General features: G+C 35.3%; 1 long non-coding RNA gene across 1 annotated transcript in view; it reads left to right on the top strand.

Moving 5' to 3' along the window:
* The first annotated feature begins 7,222 nt into the window (after positions 1 to 7,222).
* The window catches only part of LOC149787012 (uncharacterized), a 42,749-nt gene continuing 38,549 nt past the window's right edge, over positions 7,223 to 11,422 (top strand). Inside the window, exon 1 of the long non-coding RNA XR_016425076.1 lies at positions 7,223 to 7,330. This is a non-coding gene — a long non-coding RNA (uncharacterized LOC149787012). The remainder of the gene's footprint in view (positions 7,331 to 11,422) is intronic.

Genomic DNA, 11,422 nt, shown 5'->3' with positions numbered 1-11,422 from the left:
TGTTATAGATGCATGAAGTGAAAAAATAATGTCAGTCTTTATTGTATCGAAGATGACACTCGAGAAAATAATTAATATCAGTATTTGATTTCCTGATGTCATTAAAGGTTTTCGTTTGACGTTCGGCGAACGATAATTTATTTGGGCCTGGCAACTTTGATAATTTCCGAAATATTGTTGTTCCACAATTCTTTGCTGACGCTGATTACATCTTTTTACATCTGATGAGCTGCCAAGGTAATATTGACCTGCTGATATGAATATTATACCACACCATAAATAGTTGAAAAACACGTTTGGATGAGGTTCAACACCAATTGCTTATCGACGACCGTCATTCGTCCATCAACACCTTTCAGCTGTATTGTTTTGCCTGATAATATCACAGCCATAGCTCCTAAACGAGCAGGAAATGATATGTCAACGACAGATTTTCTAAACAAATTCAGATGTTCCAGTGAGAACATGTGTTAGATTGGATATAATGTTGTGAAATCCCGCTGAGATGTCTGCAAACCGGAATTAACATTCACGTTACGTAACATAAATCACAGGATTAGATAGTAAATACGCTAAATGAAAATATTTAAGGAAAAAAAGATAAATAGAATAAACACAAATGAGGAATAAAAAAGAAAGCAATATGGAAGCATACAATGCTGCCTAAGAGGCCAGACCTGCTAGCTAAATGATAAAATAAAAGAAACTTTCAGACAGGTGGAATTTAACCCCCATACACTCAGCCGCTTTCAAGTGTCGTAGATCATCATCCAGTGTCTCACCAACTGCTCGCTGATGATACCCGAATATACAAATCTAGCCACCCAACTGAAGTTGACGGGAACATTTCTGATTTGAAATCATGGGTGACATGCAACAAGCTACAGATGACTGGTGTTAAAACTGAAGCCATTCTGATTACAACACAAAGACGTTCTCATTTTTCATCCTTTACCTCAAGCAATAAATATCAGCAACATGAACATTAAATTCACACAGTCCGTCCGAAACCTAGGTGCTATTCTCGACGGTACTCTCATTGCACCAACACATCCAGAACATATGCAAGGCTGCTTATCTTGAGATGAGACGCATTAACTCCATTCACAATTATCTTTCAGGTGATGCCACTACAACATTTGTGTGTTCCTTAGCACTTTAGAGACTGTATTATTGTAACTCAATGAAGTCTGGTTTGTCTCAATATCTACTCCAGAATTTTCAAAACGTTCAAAACACAGCTGCTCGTATCATCCTTAAAAGTACCACGATCAGAACACACCTACCCCTGCTCTGTACCTGAAACTGGCTATCCATTCGATCCAGAATCAAATATAGAATTTGTTCTATGTGCTACGTTTAACTGATGGGTTCCAATGTATCATACCTATCCGACCTCACCCATGTGTACAAACCAGCAATATACTGAAGATCATCTTCTGAAAATCGTATTCTCATGATTCCCAATATGAAACATGAAGTCATATGGACAGCGTTCTTTTGCATACCAGGGCTCAGCAACGTGGAGCGAATTTCCCACTGACCTTAGACACAAAGACACAGTGATCTCATTCAAGAGCGCTCTTAGACTCAGCAATTTCGACTGCAAAAACAGTCCTAATAATGCCTGCTTACCTTAACGTTTTTAAGCATGTTTTCTATTTTCTAATATCATTTTTTTCTCTTGTAATCATATCATTATATTCGTTGGTCTGCTATTGTAAATCGCGCAGATCTTTAATGATTAGGTGCTCTACAGATTCCTCATTATTGTTATTATTATTATTGTTATTATTATTATTATTATCATTATTATTATTATTATTATTATTATTATTATTATAAGACAGAAATTAACATCTATAACACACACAAAATATAGTACAAAAACGCAGAAAAGCACATCTATAAAACGTACAAGGTATAGCATACATAAACAAACTAATAGTCCCAATAAACAATCCCGCCTACCCTGAAATAAACGACACAAAAATGAATATAGCACTCACAAGACATTTACCAAATAGGACTTCATTCCGACCGAAGAAAACCATCTTCCGACGAAAACTGGTTGCACTGGGAGGAACCAAATGAACATGCAAGTCGACAATGACCAGATGTATTTGTCTCTCTCTCACTTAGTTCGCTGCATTGAAGTTATCGCATTTATTTGTTTTTATTGGTCTTCACCAACATACTGGTGTATCTCCTAGGTGTACATAATTGAGAATAAAATATCCCCTTGGCCTCAGAACTGGGGGTCAAATTAAGTTCGCAAGATTCATTTTGGTATCATAACTGGTGGTTAGATTAAATATTAGGAGGTTGATTGAGTGCATTTTACGCAGCTTTAGCACTGTCAGACTTATTAGCACAATACAAAAGGCTAAAAGTAGGGTCAATTAAAATTAATAAAAGGTTTCTTATCGACCAGCGATTAAAAATAAAAATAAAAATAAAAGCAAAATGATAAGAAAGTAAAGGTAATATATAAAACTTCCCAATCAAGATGAATGTAAATGGTATATGTTTATGGAGATATCAATAAAAAGGAATTGAATATAACGGTAGGTAAATACATTACATACAAATGCTCAAGGTGAAAGCATACAAATTATAATTTAGCATAAACGTTCACTTCTTTCAGAAATCCTGTAATATAAGATAATTTATTGGATCATAAATTTCCATCATGTCATGCACAATGTTATACTGATAGCGCGTAGGTTGCAGGTTGAAACATTCTATCATAAATGTGTCCGGGTAACCAATATTATAATATATTGTGGGAGATAGTCAACTCAGTATAATTGATGAAAATATTGGTTAACAATGGGTTCTCCTGTTTTCAATCGTGTAGTGACTGAAGTACTGATAGCGAGTCGAAAATAATGCCATTTAAAATACGTTTGCTTTCGATATATTGCATAGCACTGTCCGTTGTTTTGATTTGGGCTGAAAAAATAAATGTACCATTTGGTAACCGAACTTGTGTTGTTCGTTTTCCACTAACGAATATTGCTTCCTTTTCATTATCCTTTCATCTTTCAATATGCATGTTTGTGAAGTTTTTAAATGCAGTGAGGTATTCATGACAAGAGTTGTGAAAGATGGAAAGGTTTTCCTCCGATTTGGTTCCATCGTGTAGCATAAAAATTACTTCAGGTTGCCTAAGTAGCCAGGGATGTGATTCGGAGAAAGATGTTTTCTGAATTGTAGAGAGATCAATGTTTATACTGTCAAGGATATATAATATTCTAATGCCAAAGGAAGGTATGATGTTTGGATTATTTTCGTGTAAGGTTTTGTATTTGGGTGGAAAAACAGTCAAAACACAGGGTTCAGAGGGTTTGATATTAATTTTAGAGCAAACTGTATATAAAGTATTTATCCACGATGTTTTAAAAATGGCTTGTTTGCTTCAACCAGAGGGCTTTCAAATGTGGATGTCTTAAATGATTCTAGAGCGAGTCTTTATCACTGATGATGAATTGGGTCAATCATCGTTAGGTGTAACGTTCTAGCTGAACCATAAACAAAACAGCTTTTGTCCAGTTTGGAGCGAATAAACGTTCTATATAAATTGAGGCTTACCTTTCTATCAGCACCCTAGTCAGTGTGCGCTACTACTTTAAGTAAATCTAGAGATTTCAAGGATGTAGCTTTCCTGCTGGTTAGGTGTGGAATAAAGGCAGTGTTCTGTCGAAGATAATACCTAAAAACTCCCAGTATGAGTTTAAGTCACCATGATTTCGTCGTAGCTCACATAAATGCATGCACACCGTTGGCATTGGCTCATTTTCGAATCTTGTTTATAAGGTGTTGTAGTTGTCTTTGGAATGTATGCATGTGCTTAGATCGATAACATATGAACAAATCATTAACGTATAGGTAACTATACCCAGGAGGAGGTAAATGCTTGGTAACACAAGTAATGTTGATGTTGAAAAGCGTTGCAGATAACCTGGGATACATCCATCTCTTGCTCGTATATATCTGAAAGGGTAGAACCCACTAGTACCTCGAATTCCATGTTTGAGAGAAAGTTTGAAAGAGGACAGAAGGTCTTTTAGACCCAGATTGCGCAGGTCATTTTGTACCATGTACTTCCATTTCATGTCATAGGCCTTGTCTAAACCAAATAAAACCGCTACTAAATGTTCTGTCGCGAATAAATGTGTCCAGTGTAACTAGAAGGTTATTGGTGCTGTGGCCATATCGAAAGCTACTCTGAAAAGGAGATAATACATTAATAGTCTCCAGGTGCCATGTAAGCTGCGAATTGATCATCCATACAATTACTTTGCATACAAAACTTGTCAGTGCAATGGGGCGATAGTTGGTAAGATGTATGCTATATTACCTGGTATGGGAACCGGTATTACTGTTGCTTCTTTTCAAGCTTAGGTCAATTACCAGTAATCCAGAAATCACTGAATAGATTTAAAAACGTTAATAATGATGATTCCGGAAGGTGTTGCAGAAACTGCTAATGTATTTCTTCTCGCTCAATGAATGTGTCATCGGCTTTGTTTAAAGCCCCAATAAGCTCCGATAGTGAGCACAGCTGGTTGTACATTTCCGATTTGAAGTATGTGAATTTTAAACGTGACTTTCCTTTTTGATTTTTATTCTTCGGAATAATTAGATGATGATGAAACTTTTGAGGAACTGTCAGCAAGAATATTTACTGTGTCACTTGTTGAATAAAATTGTTATTGTTCAATTTCATTTGTCTGAAATAATTGTGTTTTTTCTACATTTATTTTGAGGATAGTGTCATAAACTCTCGTAATGGAGGAAAGAGACTTTAAAGAAAAAGGCATATATTCCATAATGCTCGTTTGATTTTGTATTCATGCGGCGTGCTTTGGCCAGGATAATGCAGTACTTACTTAAATTTTACGGCTTGGGGGTATAGTATGAGGTTATCTTTTCTGGAGGAAGTATGGGGTTACATTTTTAGTTGTAGGTTTGTCGACATCCAAGGAACATGGAGCAATTTCTTTTGCATCGATGTCCTCAAAATCCCAAAACCTATTGTGCAGCTTAATGGGGTTCTTAGACACCTTTTGCTGCCTGTTTGATTGTTTGTAGTTTCTTTTTATGTTTTAAAGATTTAAGTAATGGGGAGGTTGTTGAAAGTTGCATGAGTGGAGATTGCGTTTGTTTGTGCCTTGTAGTGTGGAATATTAGCAGTTGATGTTGTATCGGGTAGATCTGTTTGAGTTTGTCCATCCGTGGTTGTCTTTGGACTGCTTTTTACAACAGTTGTGAAGGATGGGCCACGTAGATGGGTTCGAGATTCGACAATCTTGCTGGCCTATAGGAAGGAATGTTCGAGGAATATTTTACCCTTAACCTCTTCGTCTCTAGTTTCCACGTCTGGCAGTCTTTGGAATTGGTATTGTGACCGTTGCAACAATTTGTACAGTATTTGTTCGCACCGCAAGTTGCTTCTCGATGGCAGGTTTCAACGCATCGACCATATACAAGGTTTCTGGTGCATGTCTTCGTGGCGATCGTTGTTCTGACACTTGAATAAAAGAATAGGATTTGGAATATACTCTTCGCCTTCAATCTGCATAAAAGTCTAATTTTACTACCTTAAGTAGTGTCAGTGTGATTAAGTCAAGTATGATGGTGTTGGTGTACTGCTATAGTGCACCGTGTATGATATAAATTCAACGAATTGCTGTAATGCCTTGATTCCTCATTTACTCGATGATTGTATCATCGCTGACCACAGCAATGTTACGGCAGCGAATGATACATTTGGCTGAATAAAGTGTTGAATGAATGAAAGTAGTAACTGGAATAGCCTAGAAAGTTATGCTTCGTCATCATGGTCAATTAAAGGTTTCGATCGTTGTAGTTCGTTTTTGTTTTTGCTTTCCATTACGTCTTGTTTTATATGCATCACCCATGTTCACCCACCCACCGCGGAGACCAACATGGGGACACTTTTCAAATGCTAGGGATACATATGTGGCATACTCAGCAAGCGAAGATACCTCTCGATTGACCCGTTAAGCCACCGCCTACTCGGAAGTCCTCTGAGAGTAGGAGAAAGGAAAAATAAATTGGTAGACAGTAAAAGCAACGGTGGAGAGATACAAGGAGACAAATAGAGAAATTAAGGATGCAAATTAAGACCTCCTAGGACTTGTCCTGACCAGCCGTGAACGGGACCTCCCGACCACCCGTCGAGAAGAAGTTGAGGCCAAAGTAGTGTATTACATTGGAAAGCCTCTGCTCAACTACCAAGATCTTTTCCACCCCCGACACGGAACGCAACCCACGTCCAAAAGGTTGCATCTGCCAATTGGACCAATTGGACCAATTCTACAACCCCGGACTCGCAAGCTGTACATATCAAATATCCTCCTCCATTCATTATTGTGCTAGAGATCAAACGTGTGGGTAAAATGTAAGAGACGTTCTTGCATGCGAAAGGGTAAAATTTATGCATATGTAACGCACGGTTAGACTTTTGTTGTACCATTTGTACCACACTATTGAACATTTAATCAACAATGTATTATTCTCAAGATTTGTTTCCCCCCAAAATCTTTATACTTCCTCTGCCACTAATATTATACACATAGACCCACAGAGAAAATATATGCCTGCTAAACGTCTGCATACACCATGTATGTGATTAAGTTTTCTTGTTAATAATATTCTTCAATTGTATATTTGTGGAGGATAAAAAAAATATCACACCCAAAGTACATGCTGAATATGCGTGACATGATTTAAAAGAACAAACTCGAGTCATAAAGTTACTAAAGTATGTATTTCTACACCTCTCACAGTCTGCGTCTTAAGCGCTTAAATTTCATTTTTTTTCCAGCATTGTGGTACTGACATATCGTTTCAGACAATACATCGAATCTCTTTAGCGCTAAAGTGACACGGTACTGAAGGATATCTCTTTGTATACAAATTGGGTTTCTATATCGGGTAAGAGCTCAATATCATGTTACACATGTTGTGGGCATTTCCCGTCTTGTTAGATGGTGACATACGTCGGGATAGAGTGCCGCAAGCACCCAATACAAATTTTCTTCTAAAACAGACTATATCACGTTACCTATAATACTAATATGACAACAACAAGATCGACAATGGTAAAACGATCGCGTTGACTACGTCATTACACACGTTAGGCTAACATGATATAAATACCTTGATGGATTTGCATAGCGATCCATTATGAAACAAGTTGTAAATTTAAGAAGACGGATAATTACACCTGAGATAAAGTTTTAAGTTATCAAACACGGGTACAAATACAACTCAAGCAGAATCGATTGTGAAGGAGAAGGTATGTTCTTTTTTATATTGAATTTTTCAGGTTAATATTGTTGGCGTTTTGTGGTACTTACAGTAGTAATAGTTACAACATCGTTAGGTACTGTAGCAGTAAAAAAAATCACAATGGTATTAAATATTCAATTAGTATTGGTGGCAATATTATAAGGTTTTATAGTAAAAATAACATCAATAGTATAATGTCAGATCACGATCTATTTTATTATATCTTTACTGAATGTCCAGGAACACATTTAACCCGTATCTATTTTACGTTCATAAAACTGCATCTATATATCCTGCTCAAGATTAGATATCTTGCTTTAAAACTAATTAAATCTTCGCATCAACACTGTTCATCATCAACGACAACAACTTTGCTTTCGCCACCAGCGACCAGGCCAACATCGCTGTTGCTGTTATCATTATGAGCCTTTAAAGTGTTCCTATTGCAGTTATCAAAATAATAAAAAGAAGTCATTCCTCTAACGACATAATGAGTCTCAATATTGTGCATTGCCTGATAGAATCCTGCAAAAAATCAAAATGATTTACTCTTTCAACCTCCCTAATCTCATCTCGCTATCTCCCCCCTCTCTCTCAATCTCTATCTCATCCATATTACCGAAAGAATATCCGTCATACAAATTAGTACTTATCACATCTATGGGCATATCAAAACCACGACGACGAAGCTGATCACAGCATAATAGCAAAGAAAACAAAATGATCATTCCAACTTTATTGAAAAGAAGAAAATATTTTTATCCGTTTGGCTTTGTCAAGAAATGATGCCAATCGCCTGCTATTCACGTATTTCAAATTCCTATGGCTTATTCACCTCTAGATCACACACGGGCTTTCTAAGATATATTTTGCTTTTGTTGGATCACAAAGCTGCATTAATAAAAATGGTTTTGCCTGTACAATCTTCATTATTGTTTGATAATGACGTTAATTTGTCTTTTAAAAGATTTAAGGAAATTGCACTACATTATATAATCAAATGCATTTGTTTGCTCTTGTCGTCTGCACCCTTTCTACTTTTTATGTGTGTGTTTTGTGAAACAACATAGTCTGAATCTAGGTAAATAAAGGGACCATAATATGCGTACATATTTACAACTGATGAATAATCCCAATTAAATGAGTCTGATTGCGAATGCATATACTTTAGTCATGGAAAAACGTGATAATTACGGATTGATATAATGATCACGTATAACACTTAAATGCAAATGACTTCTTAAAAGTATTAAAATGTAATGCAGCATATGCGAACAGCACAATTCTGGATATATTCAACAGTAGGTAGATGAAAAGAAACAGTAATATTACAGAGAACAAATGTCGGCAATGGGTATTAAACAGGAGCAAGTGCACAATTTAATTTAAAATATTTAACATAAAGACACTACTTTGAAAATATATCTCTGTGATTACAATGCATCCTTGTATCAATTATAACTGTCATAGCAAATTGTATTCAAATCAAAAAGTTTATTTTTCGACTAGATCCATTATTCGGAATTTCAAACTCATGCTAAATTAATCTCGCATTGTAAACAAAAACCCTACCTACGTTTCCATTTTAGGCAAAAGGAGAAGCGATAAAGAATAAAGAACATTCCGTTAAATATGGAAACAACGCAAACTAAAAAATATTTTAATTAATGAATAGAAGTTTAGTTAATGAAAACCAACCAATTGTGCAATGGGTGACATGGAAAGTTTATGATAATCTAATGTTTAGATGGACGTCAATCGCCAGCTATGTGTTGAACACTTCTAATTCCAATGGATTGTTCACCTCTAGTACAATGTTTAAATGACGTGAACACACAAAAGGAGCTAGAGAGAACTCTCTTCAATATTTTTCTTGCTTTTGTTATATCAGGAAGCTATAATAATCAAAGGGAGTTCTCTGTATAAAGATATTGTATAGTTTAAAGTACCTTAATTACAAAATGTTATGAAAAATCCAATACCTGTATGACCAGTGCATGTGTTTGCTTTTGTAATATTTGCTCTTCCTTCTTTATATTTATATGTTTTCTGAAACAGCTTTGATTAAAACTATACAAATATGGGGACCACATAATGTATACATGCTTCGAACTGATGTAACATCCTATTGCAATCAGCCTGATTGCGCAATGCATATAATGTCGTCATAGCCAAACGTGGTAATTATGGATTTAAATATTGATCAGGTATAACAGTTAAAGAAAAATGACTTCGTAAATATTTTAAAATAGAAATGCAATCAAAATGAGAACAGCAAACTCCTGGATACATTCAGCACTAAATGAAAATATATATTAATTTACAGACAACAAACGCGTATTAAGTTGGCATTGTGTAGCAAATAACAGTAACCGCATAGTTCAATTTAAGATTATTCCACCAGTTTGAAAATATGTCTTTGTGCGCAAAAAGGAAAGTGTTTGTTATAAGATAATATTTGGTGGACAATATGTGGATAATCAGAATTGAAATCTGTGGGATATTCAAAATTCTAATATTTGCATCTGCTATTTCAGTGCATAGCAATGATTTAATTATGACAAAATTCGACAAATCGACAGTTTCATTTTCTTGACTATTATTTAGACGAGGCATTGAGTCCATATAAACATGAAATCAAATACACTTTAGTCACTGAGTCTGCGATTGTTACGTTCTTAATAAATCCATTGAACACTTTTCAGAATTTTGTTTTTCATCTGATGCATTGTAGGTTGTATCACATTTTAAGCTGTGAACAAATTTAAATCTAATGTTGTATTACGATTTCGTGCAGTCCGTAACTTTCCAATGTCAATACACTGGCAAAGTACACATTTGTGCGATAGTAAATATTTGTTTTGGAGGGATTGAATACTCAATGATGAGTTGGTTTTATTAGATGTTTCGAAGGTCAACTTAATTATGGTTGTTTGGGTGTTATGGGTAGTACTGAATGGATTACATAATCGTAGTTGTGTTGGTGAGATTGATAGTGTTGGACGGATTACATGATTATGGGTACAAGAAAAAACCTTTATTTAGAATATCTGAAAAGTTTTGTGACACGTTTATTTTCGGCGTGTACATAATAGTAAATTAGGATTACACCACTGATGTCACTAATACTACTTATCCTGTTGTGTCATCCTGCATCTTCTTAAATGCTATGCAATGTAAGGTAATACAACTGATTGAGGTCGTGTTGTGTGGCATTGTATAGTGATGTGTACCACCGGGGCATCATGCCGCAGACATATATCATTTGGTCCCACCCATTCTCATTATCTTGATATTAGGCCAAACAGCCTTAACACTATCCTCTTATTTCTCAGCGCCAAACCAGGCACAGACAGCTGCTTGTCTTATTATATATGATTTTGGTATGATTCGTCAGATTTTTGAACCCAAGACATTCAGCATTCGCCGAAAACGCCCTAACCACTTAGCTCACTGAAGCGGTCTATTGAAATGGTAAAAATGCATAATTATATCAATGATATCTTTGGGAGGAAACCTTTTTCAAAGGAAGTGTTGGCATCTTTCAATACATCAATTACTCAGAGTTTCAAAGTCGTGTTTACTCTGTGTTTCCTTTTGAATAAAACCTTATCCAGCCTTTAATTTTTAAGCAAACATAGAACAGATACAGAATACAAAAAATTCGGTTAAATATGGAATCAAAGGAAACAAAAATATATTTAAATAATGTAGAAAAGCCTTGTCAGTAAAATCAAATCTTGTTTACAGGTCTCTTTTCACTTGGTGTATATTTCAAGAAACAAGAGGCCCCTGAGGCATACATTTATATCCGATAAAAATAAAGCTCAGATGACTCTAACTTACTACCCTGTTTAATTAATAATAATAATACTAATACTAATAATAATGATAATAATAATAATAATAATAACAATATAATACTATGAATATAAATAATAGTAATAATATTAATTATAATAGTGGTAATGATAATAATGCTTATCACAGCAATACAACGTACACTCAGACAAGGCGACGACGAAAGTGTTTATAATATGTAGGTGATATTTAAGCAAAGATCTGACATTATATTCATGACTGTCATTTTTCTAATTTA

This window comes from Sinohyriopsis cumingii, chromosome 12 (genome assembly GCF_028554795.1).
Source record: "Sinohyriopsis cumingii isolate HCF-2022 chromosome 12, ASM2855479v2, whole genome shotgun sequence".
Lineage (NCBI taxonomy): Eukaryota > Metazoa > Mollusca > Bivalvia > Unionida > Unionidae > Sinohyriopsis > Sinohyriopsis cumingii.
This window is presented reverse-complemented; position numbering and strand designations above follow the sequence as displayed.